This window comes from Amblyraja radiata, chromosome 1, assembly GCF_010909765.2.
Source record: "Amblyraja radiata isolate CabotCenter1 chromosome 1, sAmbRad1.1.pri, whole genome shotgun sequence".
In the NCBI taxonomy this organism is placed as follows: Eukaryota; Metazoa; Chordata; class Chondrichthyes; order Rajiformes; family Rajidae; genus Amblyraja; species Amblyraja radiata.
The window spans coordinates 110,414,433-110,433,921 of record NC_045956.1 but is presented as its reverse complement, the minus strand read 5'-3'; the positions used below and the strand labels follow the sequence as shown (position 1 = coordinate 110,433,921).

General features: G+C 42.1%; 1 long non-coding RNA gene across 1 annotated transcript; it reads left to right on the top strand.

Annotated features, from left to right (window-relative positions):
* The first annotated feature begins 8,584 nt into the window (after nt 1-8,584).
* LOC116974557 lies at nt 8,585-19,161 on the top strand. The gene is made up of 4 exons (XR_004412392.1): nt 8,585-8,617; nt 12,685-12,729; nt 18,976-19,005; nt 19,110-19,161. It is a non-coding gene; the product is annotated as an uncharacterized LOC116974557 (long non-coding RNA).
* Nucleotides 19,162-19,489: the final 328 nt, after the last annotated feature.

The window sequence follows — 19,489 nt, the reverse complement described above, 5'->3', positions numbered from 1 at the left end:
TACCTGCCTTCAAGCTTTTAGCTTTTAGATTGGCTCGGGAATATGCAGGGAATGGAGGGATATTCAGGCAGGGGGGATTAGTTTAATTTGGCGTCATATTCGACATAGACAGGCTGGAGGGCCTGCTGTGTGCTGTACTGTTCTATGTTCTATGATACATATACCCTGAACTCACCAGAGAAGGTTTGGGTCTATCCATCCCAATGGAAATTACTTCTCAGCAGTGTGTGCAGACTTTGTTACTGGCAAACAATGTCATTGTCAATGGAATTACATTTTAATGTGTGGATCTTCAAATTGTAATTATTGCTGGAAATTTAAACAATTTTTTTTAATTGTTTCGCGTCTACCCCATTTATCCCTTCCAATGACATAATTGTTTTCCTCGCATTTTTTCTACTTTTTTGTTCACGATTTGATATTGAATTGGATATTACCTGCTACTCTCAGATTCTGCAATGCATATTAATATTCTTTAGTCAAGTTCAAATGTGTACAGATGAAGAAGGTCATTTTGCTCGCCTCATTCATCCAGTTTGTAATCTGACAGGGCATATTTGCCTTGTTTCACACATTAGATTTGAGGGTGACAGTGAAGATCATGTTGAATTCTTACATGAAAAAAACGGAGACAGTTTTCATATTAGTATCTTGAGTTGTGAGGTTGTTTAAATGTATATTTTGTTCTCTATTGGCAGAGCTTTGCTCCGAGTAGCTATAGTTCTTTAATTAGCAGAAGGGAAACATTTTTATCTTTTAGTTTAGTTTAGTTTAGAGATACAGCTAGGAAACAGGCCCTTTTGCCCATTGAGTACATACCAACTATTGATCATCCCTTCACACTAGTTCTATGTTATCCCACTATTGTCTCCACTCCACTTACAATTGGGGCAATTTGGAGAGGACAATTGACCTCCAAACCTGCACATCTTTGGGATGTGGAGGAAACCAGAGCACCCGGAGAAAACCCACGTGAAAACTCCACACAGTCAGCACCTGAGGTCAGGATCGAACCCCGATCTGACGCTGTGAGACAGTAGCTCTACCAGCTGCACCACTGTGCTGCTCTGCTTCTTTGCAGATTGGCCCTTGAAAGGGTAACATTTAATCACGAGACTGGAAGTTTGTGTTTCCTTTTCAATTGTGAATTGAAAGACTTAATTAAGGCTTAAATAATTAAAATAAATAAAAAAACAATTACATGTTTTAAAATTAAATCAGTGTCATATTAAAATTAATTTATGTATAAACATTAAAATTATTAAAATAAGTAAAGCAATTACCTTTCTCAAAATGTTCAGTGACACTTCGAGGTGAATGGACTTACTGTTCCATGCTATGGTCCCTAGATTTAAAGCTGTGGGCAGGTCATAGACCATAGACCACTGCAGCACTGGAACAAGCCCTTCGACCCACACTGCCTGTGCTGAACATCTTGCCAACAGCAACTAATCGTATCTGCCAGCACAGAATTCATTTCCCTCCAATTCCCATCATATCAAAGTGTCTATTAAAAGCCTCTTAAACGCTACGGTCATATCTGCCTCCACCACCACCCCTATTAGTGGTTCCAGGCACGACCCACTCTGTGTGTAAAAAAACGTATTCCGTACATCTCCTTCAAACTTTGCCCCTCTCACTCTAAAGCAATGCAGTGATGCAGTGTGGAAACAGGCCCTTCGGCCCAACTTGCCCACACCAACCAACCCATCCGATCTATACTGCCCCACCTGCCTGTGTTTAGTCCATACCCCTCTAAACCTGTCCTATCCATGTACCTGTCTAATTGTTTCTTAAATGTTGCGATAGTCCCAGCTTCAACTACCTCCTCCGGCAGCTTGTTCCATACACCCACCGCCCTTTGCGTGAAAAAGTTACTCCTCAGGTTCCTATTAAATCTTTTCCTCTTCACCTTAAACCTATGTCCTCTGGTTCTCGATTCCCCTACTCTGGGCAAGAGACTCTGTGCGTCTACCCGATCTGTTCCTCTCATGATTTTATACACCTCTATAAGATCTCCCCTCATTCTCCTGCGCTCCAAAGAATGGAATCCCAGCCTACACAACCTCTTCCATCTAGTCTTTGATATTTCCACCTTTGGAAAATTGTTCTGACTATCTACCCTATCTATGCCAAAGAAGCAAAATGCAAGTGGATCCTTTCCACCACATTTCACTGTTCCACCATGGGACACAGTGACGAGTGCAAGGCGGAATGAGCAGCCAAATACATGTCATCTGCTCTTCTGTAGATAACATATGCATGGATAGCAATGCCTTTGGAAATGCTAGTTATCAGACACATTAATGCAAATACATTTATCTTCTGAATCACTCTTGAAGGTGCATGGAAGCAACTAATGTGGATCTCTGGTTATTTGCTTAATTTACAATATTTTAAAGCTGGTTATTGGGACATATGTGAATGAAAAGAGAGACACAAAGTGCTGGAATAAAGGGCCTGTCCCACTTGGGCATCATTTGCACGTCATTTACACAACATCATTTACGCATCACGACGCACAACGCATATGGCGTGCATTACGCGCATGGCACGTGGTGTAGGCAGTGACGCGTGGTCGCGCGCGGCGCCCCCAAGATTTTGGGATTCACAAAATCCTCGCGAGCCACCTGCGTGACGCGCAAATGACACCCAAGTGGAACAGGCCCTTAACTCAGTAGGTCAGGCAGCATCTCTGGAGTCAAAGGATGGGTAACTTTTCGGGTCAGGACCCTTTTTCAGACTCTTGTTTGTGAGACATGGTGGATAGAGTGTCGGTACCTGTAATCCAGGTTAGGTCCGAACTGGGAGGTCTGGAACCAGAGTTGGAAGCCCCGAAGCACAAGATGGAGGTGCAGGCAAGCACCGTGAAAACACACGTGGCTGTGTTAGCAAGTCCGGGTTAAAACATGGTCGTAGAGATCGGGGACAATCAGCCATGATCACAATGAATGGCGGTGCTGGCTCGAAGGGCCGAATGGCCTCCTCCTGCACCTATTTTCTATGTTTCTATGTTTCTACATTCCTTCCTGTGGTTTTACAGTTCGTAACTCTTCAATCCTACTGTCTTACCCTTTTTCTTTCATCTCTGCCTTTTCCCCATCTTCAGCCTATCATAACCTGTAACCTGTCACAGTTTGTTCTGCCTCATCACTCTTGTAGTTTTCTTTCCCTCCCCCTATAATCTATCTGAAGAAGGGTTCTGACCCAAAATGACACCTATCCATGTTCTCCAGGGTTGTTGCCTGACCTGTGAGTTTCTCCAGTTTTTCTCCTTGTTTTTACATTCTTCCATGTTTCTACTTCATTACTGGCCACCAAAATTGATGGAGTGCTCACAACCTAGAACTGAGATATTTAGGCACGCCCTGATTGACTTTCTCTCTCTTTGTGGTTGTGAATTATACTATGGCATAATATTGAAGAGCAGGGAGTTGTTCCCAGTGTCTAGTGATATTAACTCTTCAAAGTACATTTCAGAAACAGCTCATCTGATATTTATCAAATTAGTTTTTGTGTTATTTCTATTTATTGACTGCTATGTTTCATGTATCATATGATTATCATATCATATCATATTCAAAAATGAAAGATGATACCTAAATACTTTTTTCTTTGTGATGCCTTTTCCCTGAAGTCATAGTAAAATGTTAATACTATGCTCATTTCTGAGACCAAATTCCCAATGTAAGCAATTGGTGGTCCCAACGTTATCTTATGAAGCATTATTTTCTGCCTTCCTTCAATCTGAACAACTACAATGTACAACGTGTGGTGGAATAAAAACCGAGGGCAGATCAGTAACCTTTTAGGTTAATGATATTCCATCAAGAATAATAAAAGCCCAGTGACCTGACGCCTTAACTTATATTATGCACTCCAAAAGCATCTCCATCTCGACTAGCATGCCCACCACCATCATAGTGCTGAGTGATGCTCTACCTAGAGCTTTACAGTTTACTACATCCAGATCCAGATTAACATTTTAACCAAGTTGCAAAATTTCAAGCATGAAGTTTGTACAAAGAATGGGCGACCTAATTTGCGAGTTGAGATGAGTTTGCGCTCGACTCAAACTCGCAGCATGGTCGACACGTGGTCCTAGGAGGTCATTGGAACTCTCCTTCATGCTCGAGGGAAGTTCCCGCATACTCGCGGCATCAGTTTGGTCGAGGAAAAATTTTCAGCCTGCTGAAAAATTTTCCGCAATTAAAAATTGGTCGGTATGGTTCTTTTGAACTCGTAGTGCAGTGGAGTGGGGTCGCTATGTGGTTATAGGCAGTCGAGGGTAGCCATAGGCAATATCCTTTGCTGACCGGGCATTTTAATTTGCTCATTGGAGTTTTCAGAACCAAGGAAAACCGACCGGTAATTTAAATGACCGCTAAACTTTATTAAGTTGTCTGGCTTCTTAAAAGTGTCTCCATTCCTTCTCCCTCCCACTTCTTCCCCCTTCTCTCCCCTTCTCTCCCCCTCCCCTTCTCTTCCCCTCTCCCCCTTTCTCTCCCCCCCCCTATCTAAAGGACTTACCGTAACTGCGCCAGCCATCTTTTACCTTCCTGTTCATTGCGGATGTGAATTTCAGACCCCGCTTTCCCTGCCCCCCCCCCCCCCCCCTTGCGATGTGTTTGTGTGTGTGTGCAGACGGTCGATCCAGCTCGAGGTTTTTCAGGCGAGTGCCCGCGAGCTTGAAGGTCGAAGACAGTCGCTGAAAAGTCGCGTTAGTGGGACAGGCCCTCTCATTATCAACTCGCCGAATAAATAAATAGCAGAGATTCAGTCTTTTGTGTGTGCAATTGTCTCTTTACTCCAGACGGCAGCAATGAACCATGAACGAAAATATAGCAGAGATTGAGTTTAAATTGTTATTCAAAACATGGGCAGTTGATTTCAATGAGAAATAAGATTAGGTACATTTAGACCTGAATACTGTTGGTTTAACAAGATCGGAGTCAGATCTAACGAGGGCGGGGTAGTTTCGCTTTCAGAAACACTGCCAGCGAGGGAAACTATCTCTAATGAATGAACCTGGAACTGTGAGGGTTCTTCACAGCGATGGGCATTTTCTGTTTTGCGGGAGGATTCGGGGTCTCTTCTTTCATGCAAACCTTCGCGATTATATAATTCATTTGGACAAGTTATGTTGAAGTCGCACAACTCTGCCCTGTGTACTTGGAGCAAGAGCTTGGAGCAGGCGGCCGCTGTGTGTGGAGAGCAGGTGATCCACCAACCACCACAGTGAGTGAGTGAGGTGGCTACACTCACTGGCCGCGGAATGAATGCTGGACCGGGAAGATCTGGATGTCGCACAAGTGTTTTCTGAGAACGAAAGACATATCCATCTCATCGATGTTTACATGATGCTTGACCTGTTGACGATGACGTGTATGGGATCTGAGGGTTGGTTTAAGGGTCCCTGAGATGCACGGCAATAAAAGTGAGGAGGTGTCTGAGCCGCAGCGACACAGCGCCGAGCAACATCCACCAGCATGAAGCACCCTCACTCCTGCGCCCTCGCACTGGCAATGCATCTGCTCTCCTGGGGCTCACAAGGTACTGCTCTCCCATCCCTCACCGTCTCCCTTCTCCGTTTCTTTGCTTTCCTTGTGCCATTTCATCCATCAGAATGTTTCTTCAATTCCTGTTGACTCCTGTAAAGCCTTTTCTGCTTTTGTTATAACTGCTTCACTTTTTTCGCTCTTGAAAGATTGACTTGAGGCGTATCTGTAAACCTACTTATTCCGCTGGTAGACACAAAATGCTGGAGTAACTCAGCTGGTCAGGCAGCATCTCTGGAGAGTAGGGATGGGTGACGTTTCGGGTCGAGACCCTTCTTCAGATCCGAAACGTCTCGACCCGAAACGTCGCCCATTCCTTCTCTCCAGAGATGCTGCCTGACCCGCTGAGTTACCAGCATTTTGTGTCGACCTTCGATTTAAACCAGCATCTGCAGTTCTTTCCTACGTATTCCGCTTTTCGTTTCATTACTTGTTGGTAAAGAAGACGCTTAAATTGCTAATGCTAAAACTAGTAAATTTTCAATTGGTATGGTCCATACAATTGTTTTTGTTTACTTTCTGTTACAACGAAATGGATTATTTCTCTAGAGCTTTGGAGGTTGAGAGGAGACCTGATAGAAGTATATAAAATTATGAGAAGCATAAATAATGTAGACAGTCAGAATCTTTTCCCCATGGTGGAAATGTCAAATACAAGAGGCATTCAGCTTTATGGTGAGAGGGGTAAAGCTGAAAGCGGTATGAAGAAAGTTCTTTGCAGAGTGTAGTGAGCGACTGGAGGAGTGGTGGAGGCAGGTATAATAAGGGTATTTAAGAGGCTTTTAGATAGATCAACTAGAGAGTTATCATCTACCTCATTGGAGACCCTCAGACTATCTTTAATCAAACTTTATTGGATACGCGGGGAATGGAGAGATATAGATCATATGAAGCCAGAAGTGATTAGTTTATCTTGGCATTATGTCCAGCACAGACATTGTGCATTGGCCTATTCCTGTGCTGTGCTATGTTCTAATGTATTATTTTAGTATATATTTTGAGTTTATTTTGAACTAGACCAAAAACTATTACTTCTTTTTTTGTTGTAATGTATTGGATGGATTTAATTTGTACCGCGTTTTATAAATGTGAACTTCTAAATAGACAATGTTTTGGAAGTAACATGAAAAAAATGGTTGAAAAAAGATTTGAGATTTATTTATACAAATATAACCTTTGCACTTAATTATTTAAACTGTTGCAAATATGATGGATGCATTTGCAAAACAGTGCTATACTTTTAGCATTTGTGGTAATTTGCAAAAGTCAGTTTTTGTATTCATTTCAAGGGGGCGGAGCAGGTTTGACACCTTAAACTCTAAATATATTTTATTTTTTCTCAACATTTAAATTATGCGGGGTGTCCATGTCACTCTGCATAATTTAATGTGCATAAGATACTGTGCTTTATCTTGATAACAATACACATCCTGTGATGCACTGCTCCAGTCCAGGAAAGTGCCTCTTGCCAAATGACAGAAATTGGCAATTGTTTGCGTTTGAGTTGAGTTTCAGTTTGAGTTTAGTTTATTGTCACATGTACTGAGGTGCAGTGAATAACTTTTGTTGCGTGCTAACCAGTCAGCAGAAAGACAATACATGATTACAATTGAGCCATCCACAGAGTACAAATACATGATAAAGGGAATAACATGAATAACGTTTAGTACAAGATAAAGTCCAGTAAAGTCCGATCAAAGATAGCCTGATTGCCTCCAATGAGGTAGATAGTAGCTGGTTGTTGGGAGGATGGTCCAGTTGTCTGATACCACATGTCATAATTGTTATTACTTTATATAGGTTATTTTGGAACATATAACTAAGAGATGTTGAACCAACATTGCAATGCTAACAATGACAGTTTTGAAATTGGAGTCCTTAATATTGAACAATATTCTTTCATAGATTTGCTTTGTTACTTTTTAACAATTTATTACAGACACACATACAATCCTCGTTAAGGATACAAATAAAAACTGCCTCTCTGTCCAAACTTTTGACAAACTGTATGAATATCTTTTTTCTGTTTATTAACTTTTTCTCTGAATTTATTCCTGTGAACTGCTTCAGAATGTTTTATTGCATTACAGGCATTTTTAAATTATTTTAAAAATCATAAACTAATGAAAGATGTAGAAATTCTTTGAAAAATATTGTTTGTGATTATATAAATGGATAAAATAACTGCACATGGACACAAAGTTGGAGTAACTCAGCGCGTCAGACAGCATCTCTGGAGAAAAGGAATAGGTAACGTTTCTGGTTGGAACCCTTCCTCAGACTGGGAAGACAGGGAAGACAGGGAGAGGTCTGAGGAAGGGTTCCGACCCGAAATGTTACCTTTTCCTTTTCTCCAGAGATGCTGCCTGACTCACTGAAGTATTCCAGCTTTTTGTGTCCATCTTCAGTTTAGACCAGAATCTGCAGTTCTTTCCTAAACAAATAACTGCACAGCACATTTACATCTTCAGATTTTTATTTCCATTGAATTAATATTTCCTAGTCCATAGGTTTATAATTGATACGAGCAGAATTAGGCCATTTGGCCCATCAAGTATGCTCCGCCATTCAATCATGGCTGATCTATCTCTCCCTCCTGGCCCTATTCTCCTGCCTTCTCCCCATAACCACTGACACATACTAATCAAGAATCTATCTATCTTTGCCTTAAAAATATCCATTGCCTTAGCTTCCACGGCCTTCTTTGGCAATGAATTCCACAGAATCACCATCCTCTGACTAAATACGTTTCTCCTCATCTCCTTCCTAAAGGAATGTCCTTTAATTCTGAAGCCATGACTATGGCTATGAGGCTAGTTACACGTGCGGTTTAAATTAATTCACTGTCAATATTACCAAAGTCCTTAAAAATAAAAATGAAAACATGCTGAATGGAAGTTAATAATGGTTGCTTTATCAACTCATATCCATATGTTTGTTGAAGTATATGAATTTCCTAAATGGTAGTGCACACATTCACAAGTCTGATGTATTTTACAGGTGCTCCAGTATCACACGAGAGATTTGTAGAAGTGCAAGGGTTACGTCTCTGGACTGAGGTAATCATAGATAAACTGAATTTGAAGAAAATTATACGCAATAATCTTTTTTTCTGGATTTAACATAGGCAAAGCAAGGAGAAAAATCATTCTATCTCATGTTAAAGAGTGATTATCTTGGGCATCTGTAAGCAGAGAGGCTATGATTTTCTGGGAATCATTTCCTATATCCTGCTGGAAATGCTAAATTGTGGAATCCCATCAGTATTATAATTATTCACATTTCATCCCTGTATAGAGTCATAGTTAGAAAGTCATTACGCATGGGACCAGGGTCTTCGGCCCAACATCCACCTTCCCGCATTTGGCCTATATCCCTATAAACCATTCCTATCCATGTACCTGTCCAAATGTCTTTTAAACATTGCTATAGTACCTGCTTCTGGCAGCTCGTTCCATACCACCCTTGGTGTGAAAAACATACTCCTCTTGAATTTTGTCCCCTCACCTTAAATCTATGTCCACTGGTTCTTGATTCCATTACTTTGGGTAAAAGACTCTGCATTCACCGAATGCTTTCTTGATGCTCTATCTTACTTGTGACACCACTTTCAAGGAACTTGCAGTCTGGATCCCTCTGCCCTACACCCAGGGCATCTGGTTTGACTTTCCAAAAAGCAGCACCCCACACCTATCTGCAGTGTCTCTACTAATTCTTTAGCCCATTTACTTTACTAATCAAGATCCTGTTGTGATTTTTGATAACCATCTTTGCTGTCTTCGATACCACCCACTTTAGTGTCATCTGCAAACTTACGAATGATACCTACATTCTCCTCCAAATCATTGATGTAAACAGCAAAAGGACCCTGCACTGATCCTTGAGGTGCACCACTAGTCACAAGCCTTCAGTCTGAAAAACATTCTTCCACCATCAACCTCTGCTTCCTTCCATCAAGCCAATTCTCTATCCAGTCAGCTAGCTCTTCCTGAATCCCATGCGATCCAACCTTTCAGAGCAGCCTACCTTGCAGAATCTTATCAGGTGCCTTGCAGAAGACATAGATAACATCTGCGGTTTTGACCTCATCAACCATTTTGGTTACTTCTTTAAAAGCACAATCAGATTCGCAAGATACGATCTCCCACTACAAAATCATGCTGACTATCCCTAATCAGCCCCTGTCTTTCCAATGCAGCATGTATGCGTTATCCCTCAGAATCCTCTCCAGCAAAGATCTTTGCTCTCCAGTAACTTCCCCACCACAGATGTTAGGCTCAGCATTTCCCAGCACTGCTGTTTCTCCAGCATTCATCACAAACTTTTTTGTGATTCACTCATTGAAGCAGTTTTGATAGCGACCTTATCACAGTCAGCTTGTAAAAGGATGTTGGGTAGGTGGATGACTTTTAAACATGAGACAGCTAGAGTTCAGAGCCTGCATGTTCCTGCTAGAGTGGCCTGAGTAAGGAACCCTAGACGACAAGAGATATTGAGCATAGACACAAAAAGCTGGAGTAACTCAGCGGGACAGGCAGCAACTCTAGGGAAAAGGAATAGGTGAGGTTTCGGGTCGAGACCCTTCTTCAGACTGAAATGAGAGATATAGATGGTGATGTAGAGAGATTTAGAACAAATGAATGAAAGATATGCAAAAATATAATGATGATAAAGGAAACAGGTCATTGTTAGCTGTGTGCTAGGTGAGAACGAGCAGACAATGAGACTCAACCAGATGACTTTGAAACTGGTATGACTTGGGTGGGGGAGGGATGGAGCGAGAGGGAATGCAAAGGTTACTTGAATTTAGAGAAATCAAAAGTCATACCACTGAGCTGTAAGCTGCCCAAGCGAAATATGAGGTGCTGTTCCTCCAATTTGTGTTTGGCCTCACCTTGACAATGGAGGAGATCTAGGACAGAGTGGGAATGGGCATTAAAGTGCTTAGCAACTGGCAGAACAGGTAGGTCCAGGTGGACTGAGCAAAGGTGCGTAGGAAGGAACTGCAGATGCTGGTTTGGCTCTGGTCAAGACACTGAAGGAGGCACGTGTCAGGTATAGGCAGCTGGGATCAGGAGTGTGCCTAGAGGATTAGGGGGTGGGGAGTTAGGTGTGAAATCAGGAGGGCAGAAAGGGTCAGAAAGAGATAGAATTGGCAGATAAGGTAAAGGAGGATCCAAAGATATTCTACAAGCAGAGTAATAGGAGGGAGAATATGACTCTTTGAAGGTTGTCTTTGTTTGGAGGCACAAGGGATGGGCGAGCTGTTAAATAAATATATGGGGAGAAGGCAGGAACAGGGTACTGATTGTGGATGATCAGCCATGATCACAGTGAATGGCAGTGCTGGCTTGAAGGGCCGAATTGCCAAATCCTGAACCTATTGTCTATCTCACCTGTATTTGCTGTGGAGAAAGATATGGATGTTGGGAATTTGGCGAAGTTAACAGTGAATGCATGAAAATAGTTGACATAACAAAAGTGAAGGTGCTGGAAGTTTTAAAATGCATTAAGGTAGATAAATCCCTGGGACCTGATCAAATGTATTTTAGGACATTATGGGAAGCTAGGAGGGAAATAGTTGGGACACTGGAAAATTTACCTGTATCATCAATAGCTACAGGTGAGGTGCCAGAAGACAGGATGGTAGCCAATGTTGTACCTCTCTTTCAGGAAGGCTTCATGGAAAAGCCTTAGAACTTTGAGCCGTATATCAATGATGGGAAAGGTACTGGAGGGGATTCTGATTCTGTTATATAGGATCCATATGTATTTGAAAAGACAAGGGCTGATAAGGGATCGTCAGCGTCATTAACTCCTCCAAATAACTTTTGAAAGTTCCTGTTTAATAGCATCAACATTTATCTTTCCCCAATTTAGGACTTCAACTTTGGACCAATCCTATCTTTCCCCATAACTATTTATAAAAATGAATTAAATTATGGTCACCGGTCCCAAAGTGCTCCCCCATTGACATTTCAATCACTTACCCTGCCATATTTCCCAAGAGAAAGTTGAGTTTTCCCTCTTTGCCAGGAGGCCATCTGCGTATTAATTGTGAAGTCTAGAAAGTTTATGAAAATTACAGCGAGCACTTTTACACTCCACCCTTTCTTAAAATGATGTCTTTCTGTAGTAGTAAACACTGCCCAGTCCATCATCGGCTCTGACCTTCCTTCCATTGAGGGGATTTATCGCAGTCGCTGCCTCAAAAAGGCTGGCAGTATCATCAAAGACCCACACCATCCTGGCCACACACTCATCTCCCTGCTACCTTCAGGTAGAAGGTACAGGAGCCTGAAGACTGCAACAACCAGGTTCAGGAATAGTTGCTTCCCCTCAGCCATCAGGCTATTAAACCTGGCTCGGACAAAACTCTGATTATTACCAACCACTTTCTGTTATTTGCACTATCAGTTTATTTATTCATGTGTGTATATATTTATATCATGGTATATGGACACATTTATCTGTTTTGTAGTAAATGCCTACTATTTTCTGTGTGCTTAAGCAAAGCAAGAATTTCATTGTCCTATACAGGGACACATGACAATAAACTCACTTGAACTTGAACTTGAACTTCTAGGTTAGAAAAGCACAAGGTGATGCAGATGCTGGAATCTTGTGTAATTCACAAAGTGCTGGAGGATCTCAGCAGGTCATTCAACATTTGTGGAAGGAATGGAGAGGTGATATTTTGGGTTGGGACCCTTCATTAGACTGAAACATCACCTATTCATTCCCTTCACAGATGCTGCCCGACCAACTGAGTTACTCCAACACTTTGTGTTTCACTCTTTCTAGGTTAGTTCTTTACTATTTCATTGATTGTTTATTGCCTTATGAGTTTTATTTATAGTGACCAAGTTATTTCTGTAAAAGTTCACATTAAGTGCAATTTACTGTTTCGGAAATACATTAATTTAAAATTATATACTGTATAAAGGAATTTAATATTCTAACTGTGGAAACTGAATTTGCTCTAGAGACGATCACTTTACATATCAATCAAATGTTTCTGTTATAATATTTATTAATTTGTATAGTATTAGTAAAAATTATTGATTAGAATTAAATCAAACAAGCCCTTGCAATGTTTCTTTACCATCTGAATTATCTCTTTCAGATAGATGACCTATGCTCCTTTCTTTCTGCTAATCCTGAGCCACAGGTAAGAACTAAACAATTGTGTTGGGCATTTATGTTGTTTATAGATTTATAAATGATTAAAACAAAATAATTTCTGACAAATTTATATCTTGCTTTGCCAGGCAATCAGCACACTTGAAGAACTGTGTTATATGGCCTTGACAATTCAGCAACAGACATGTTTTTCTTTACAACGTGTAGCAGGAATTACATGCAATTAAATGATTTAAACTGGATACACGTTTGTTATTGGTGCTTTATTTTTTTAAATGAAGGAAAATATTGAAAAGCATTTGGATAAGCAATTCATGTCCTGTAACATATAGGATTCTGAATCAAGAGTAGAGAAGTGGGACTAGGGTGATGACATTTTTTAATCATAATCATAATTTATTAGCCAAGTATGTTTTGCAACATACACGGAATTTGATTTGCCATACAGTCATATCAATAAAATGCAACAGAACACACAAAATACATTTTAACATGAACATCCACCAGTGCCTTCTCCACATTCCTCACTGTGATGGAAGGCGAAAAAAAGTTCAATCTCTTCCCGTCTTTGTTCTCCTGCAGTCGGGGGCTTCGAGCCCTCCGTTGATGGGGCGATCTTGGCTCCTGTTATACGACAGCGTTTGGGCCCTCGCGTTGGGGCGATCGAGATCCTGCATCAGAGGGGGAAATCTCAGCTCTCCCGCGCCGGGCAATCGGACCCCGGGTCAGGGTTGGTTAACACCTTCTGCGTCGTTTGGAACTCCCCGGGGTTCAAAGTCAGTCCTGAGCAAGGCCGCCAGCTCCATGATGTTAGGCCACAGAGTGACCAGAGATACGATCCGGAAAACAATCGCATCTCCGGCAAGATGGAGATAGAAAAGAAAGTTTCCCCTGACCCCCCCCCCCCCCCCCCCCCCCCACCGCCCGCCCACCACCCATATAAAACAACCAGAGAACATTAACATAAACTTTCAAAACACACTAAAAAGAACAAAAAAAGACAAAAAGACCAACAGACTGTGGCCATCGTGTTGGTCCCAATGAAAGGCCTGCTTCTTAGAAATAAAGTTCCCGGGTTTAGCTCATTACATGGCTATTTGGAAAGAGATCAACATACTTAGCCTCTGCTCTCAAAAAAACTATCCACCCGATATTTAGTCATCTGGACAGCTGTTAGTTTTAGTTTTAATTCATGGCCTATTTGAGAAATTGCTCCTGATTTAAAATACTGACTTTGCTCATTGCCACCCAGTCAAAACAAAACAAACAGAGACTGGGAGCTGGACCCAAGGCTCTCAACTTCTACATGTCCATCAAAATGTTCATCCTTCTCGAAGTATGGGAGCAACCTGTTTATGCTCCTTCCTCCTTTTATACGTTTCCCTGCCTTTAGTTGCTTCTTCACTTTTGAGTTGCTGGAACCTGAGGCAGGATCCATGGTAATGCTGGGAGGGAGGGATTCCACTGTGCTGGGTTCTGCAATTTTGTTGGTCTCATTGTGGAAAAAATCTAGTAGAAATAGATAAAACAAGGCCTTCAGCAAAAGGAAACATCGCAAGTTTGTTAACAATGGGGTAACACAGTGGTGCAGCGGTAGAGTTGCTGCCTTACAGCACCAGAGACCCGGTTCGAGCCTGCCATAAAATGATGAATTACTTCATAATTACATTACAATACAATATCATAACTTTGAAAAAATCTGTAACTTGTTTCTAAATGCAAATATAAATTTCACACCATGACTATACATGCATTGTATTTTGGGTCTACTGTAGCTTTAGCTGCACATTATCTTCGGCTATAGTTCAATATAAAATGATAATCTCTAATGAGTTGTACAGAGCCCTAGTGAGACCACACCTGGAGTATTGTGTGCAGTTTTGGTCCCCTAATTTGAGGAAGGACATTCTTGCTATTGAGTGAGTGCAGCGTAGGTTTACAAGGTTAATTCCGGGGATGGCGGGACTGTCATATGCTGAGAGAATGGAGCAGCTGGGCTTGTACATTCTGGAGTTTAGAAGGATGAGAGGGAATCGCATTGAAACACATAAGATTGTTAAGGGCTTGGACACGCTAGAGGCAGGAAACATGTTCCCGATGTTGGGGGAGTCCAGTTTTAGAATAAGGAGTAAGCCATTTAGAACGGAGACGAGGAAACACTTTTTCTCACAGAGAGTGGTGAGTCTGTGGAATTCTCTGCCCAGAGGGTGGTGGAGGCAGGTTCTCTGGATGCTTTCAAGAGAGAGCTAGATAGGGCTCTTAAAGATAGCGGAGTCGGGATATGGGGAGAAGGCAGGAACGGGGTACTGATTGGGGATGATCAGCCATGATCACGTTGAATGGCGGTGCTGGCTACTCCTGCACCTATTGTCTATTGTCTATTGAAAGTATCTTGATGCAGGAATGAATAATAAAGGCAATAATGTTTTTTTTTATCCTTGAGGTTTTGTTTAGTTATATTTTTGGAACTGCTTTATTTTGCTTCTGAATCAAGTGCAGTTAAAGACGTAGAAAAATGATGTTATTTTTAATATGATAAAATACCAAAAGCATGAGCTATATGACTAAAAACCTGTTGGAAGTTAAAAGTTTTAAGTACACTTTTAAAAAGGAAGGAGAGGTGGAGGTGGAAAGGAAGGAATTGCAAAAGGTAAGGGTCTTTGAACACCAATGTAAAATTAGTTAGAATTGGGGAAGGTCAGGCCAAATTAAAAGGAACACCTGTACCTCAGAGGATTAGAAGAGATTGCAGAAATAGGAAGATGAGATGCCATGGAGTGGAATTAATAAAAAGTTGAACATTTGAAAATAGAAATATTGTTCAAACTGACCGAAGATTGAGACTTGAGCAATAATGTTTTAGACCTCATCTTTAATCAAAGTAGAAAAGAGAAGCCTGTAGAAGTGTGAAACATGGTCATGTCTAGAGGTATGAATGGATAGGGCTTTCAGTGGTGAGGAGAAAGTGGAAGCAGATTGCAAAAGTAGAAACAGCTCTTCTTTGAAGCTCACCTCAGGTTGAAATATGTGTCACCAATATTGCAGTTTGGATCAGACTCCAGTAAGGGCTGGGAAGATAAGTCAGTGGTGCAAGGGATACAGCTTGTTACCCTTGGTGCTCAGGAAATTCAGTCATGAACATTAGATAAACCATGGAACCCGTTGCAGCGATTTTCAGAAAATGTCTAGACTCAGTTTGTAGATGAACAGTAGGAGGGGGCCAAGAAGAGGTGCTTAAGTAACACCTGAGGGAATAGTAAAGGAGCAAGCCCACTGCAGGTAATTTTACATCCACAATTGAATAAATAGGCATGAAACTAAGTAAGATCCAATGCAGCTGACAGTAATTCTGTCTTCATGCACAGGCATCCATGACATTGGAGCAGAAATAGGCCATTCTGCACATCACGTCTACTCCGCCATTCGATCATGGCTTATCTATTTTTCCCTGTAAACCGCATTCTCCTGCCTTCTCCATGTAACCTACTAACACCCTTACTAATTAAGCATCTATCAATCTCAGCTTTAAGAATACCAGCCATCTGTGACAATGAATTCCACAGATTCACCACCCTCTAGCGAAAGAAATTCCAACTCAACTCCATTCTAAAGATATGTCCTTTTATCCTGAGGCTCTGACCTCTGTTTCTAGACTTGCCAATTACTGCAAGTATCCTTTCCACATCCCCTCATTATCTGGTAGACTTCAATGAGATCCCCCCTCATCTAAACTCCAGCAAGCATAGGCCCAGAGCCTTCAAATTTTCCTCATATGTCAACCCAACATCCCCGGGATCATTCTTGTAAACCTCCTCTGGATCCTCTCTGAAGCAAGCACATCCTTCCTCAGATATGGGGCCCAGAACTGCTCACAATATTCCAAAAGTGGCCTCACCAGCACCTGATACAACCTCAGCATTACATCCTTGCTTTTTTTTGCATTCTTCTCTTATTGCTTTTTTAGTTGCCTTCTGTTGATTTTTAAAAGCTTCTCTATCTTTCCACTAACCTTTGCCATGTTATATGCCTTCTCTTTTGCTTTTGTGCTGTCTTTGACTCCCTTTGTCAACCACAGTGGCCTCATTCTCCCCTTGGTATGTTTCTTCCACTTTGGGATAAAAAGATCCTGGTTCTTCCGTATCACCCAGTAATTTTTACCATTGCTGCTCCACCGTTATTCCTGCTGGAGTCTTCTTCCAATCAACTTCAGTCAGCTCCTCCCTCATGCCTCTGTAGTTACCTTTAATCAACAATAATACTGATACATCCGATTTCAGCTTCTCTCTCTTGAACTGCAGGTTAAATTTGCATATTATGATCACTGCCTTCACCCTCGGCTCCCTCTCAAGTCGGGTTCAATGCAATACACCAAATCCACATTAGCTTTTTCCCTCGTGGTCTCTACCTCAAGCTGCTCTAAGAAGCCGTCTTGTAGATATTCTCCAAACTCTTTCTCTTGAGATCGAGTACAACCTAATTTTGCCCATGACATTGTCTTTCTTACATGCTCTTTTCTATTTCCTGATGCAATTTGGAATTTTAGGTTGTAATTAGGTTGTACTCGATCTCAAGAGAAAGAGTTTGGAGAATATCTACAAGACGGCTTCTTAGAGCAGCTTGAGGTAGAGACCACGAGGGAAAAAGCTAATGTGGATTTGGTGTATTGCATTGAACCCGACTTGAGAGGGAGCCGAGGGTGAAGGCAGTGATCATAATATGCAAATATGCAAATTTAACCTGCAGTTCAAGAGAGAGAAGCTGAAATCGGATGTATCAGTATTATTGTTGATTAAAGGTAACTCCGGAAGTGGCGGCGCTGTGATACAGCTGCGGCTCGCCTGCAGTCTGTCTGTTTTTACTTTTTATGTTGTTTTTTTTTGTCTAGTTTAGTACATTTTTTGGTTATTAGGTAGTGTTATGTGTGTGGGGGGAGGGTGAAACAGAGCTTTCTGTCTCTCCCTTCGGGGGAATGCGACTTTTTGTCGTATTCCCCTTCTCTTCCCCCGTCTGCGCTGAGGCCTAATGGCGGAGCTGGCGGCCTCCAACCTGCGGCCGACCTCGAGGGTCCGGAGGTAGAGCCAGCCAGGACTCACCAACGCGAGGCTGGCCGTCTTCGAGCTGTGGCGACGTCCCGGTAGCGGCACGACTCGGCGCTCCGGTGAGGGCGGACGGTGCGGAGCTGAGACACTCCTGTGCGGCCGGCACGGCTACCGGCTGGAAGGTGCTCCCGTGTGAGCAGCCCGGTGCGGGGCTGAGTCGCTGCCGTGTGGGCGGACCGGCTCCCGGCTGGAAGGTGCTTCCGTGGGGGCAGCCCGGTGCGGAGCTGAGACACTCCTGTGCGGCCGGCACGGCTACCGGCTGGAAGGTGCTCCCGTGTGAGCAGCCCGGTGCGGGGCTGAGACGCTGCCTTGTGGGCGGCCCGGTGCGGGGCGGAGACGGTGCTACGGCGGCGTTCTGGCGGCGGCGACCTGGATCCGGGGCTCGGCCGCGGGCCAATGGAGGACAATGTCGGGAGCTCGCAGGTCACAGGCTGGTGCCTGTTTTCCGGAGCACCCGTTGCAACAGCTGCGGGCAGCTTTGACCACCCCCCGGGCCGCGGAGCTTGAACCGCGGACTGACTTACCATCGCCCGGTGGGGTATCGCCTCGGCGCAGAGGGAGAAGAGGAGGGAAGAGACAGTAACTCTAAGACTTTTGCCTCCATCACAGTGAGGAGGTGTTTGGTGAACTCACTGTGGTGGATGTTAATTTGTGTTTATTGTGTTTTGTTATTATTACATGTATGGCTGCAGGCAACAGCATTTCGTTCAGACCGAAAGGTCTGAATGACAAATAAAGGATTCAATTCAATTCAATTCAATTCAATTCAATTCAATTCAATTCAATTCAATTTGTGCACTACATCCTGACTATTATGTGGAGGCTCTCCATCATGGTCTTTTTACCCGTAAGGTTTCTTAACATTTCTGATCCTCTGGTATTTCTTACTAAGAAATCGATTTCATTCGTCACCAACAGAGCCACCTCTGCCCACCTGCCTGTCTTTTTGATAGGATGTGTATCCTTGGATATTCAGTTCCCAAACAAAGTCCAAAAACTGACCAAAACTATTTTAAAATTGTAAAAAAATAAATAAGGTTTTCGCCTCTTATTTTACAGGACTCTTTACCTAGAATTTTAATGAATGGAGTAATATTATTTTATTGAAGATTTTGCATTAGTTAATACATTTTCTCCATAGCCACCCTTACTTACACTGCACAATCTGTTTACAGGATTCAGAAGACAAAGGTCAAAGCAAAAGGGTAAGCAGCATTTCTTCCAATGCAAGAAAGACAATGATAATCTAAACAGAGGCTTAATTACTTGGCAAATGTTATAGTAAATTACTTCTCAATTTTTTGCACAGTTCTTATTTCATTATTCGAAGACCCATGACACTGGCAATTCTGATTTTATGGTAAGTGGTTTGAAGTTTATTCTAAAATTGTCTGGAAAGTTATCGATTGGCTCCACTCCAGACTTTAATTTTAAATTAGTAAACGTTGATTATAGTCCTGATGTTTAAAGTTTATTAGTTCCCTATTCATTGTTGAAACTGTACATCGTATATTTTTGCTCTGCTAAGTCACTAACAGAGTATCAGCGAAATAAAATACGAAATGCTAGAAATTCTCAGCAGGTGTGAAAAAAGTTTACCTTATTACAATGGGAAAAGTTAGACATCTAGCACATTTTAAAGAAGTACACATGCAAGGGAAAGGGATTTTGGAATGAGAGGAAATAATG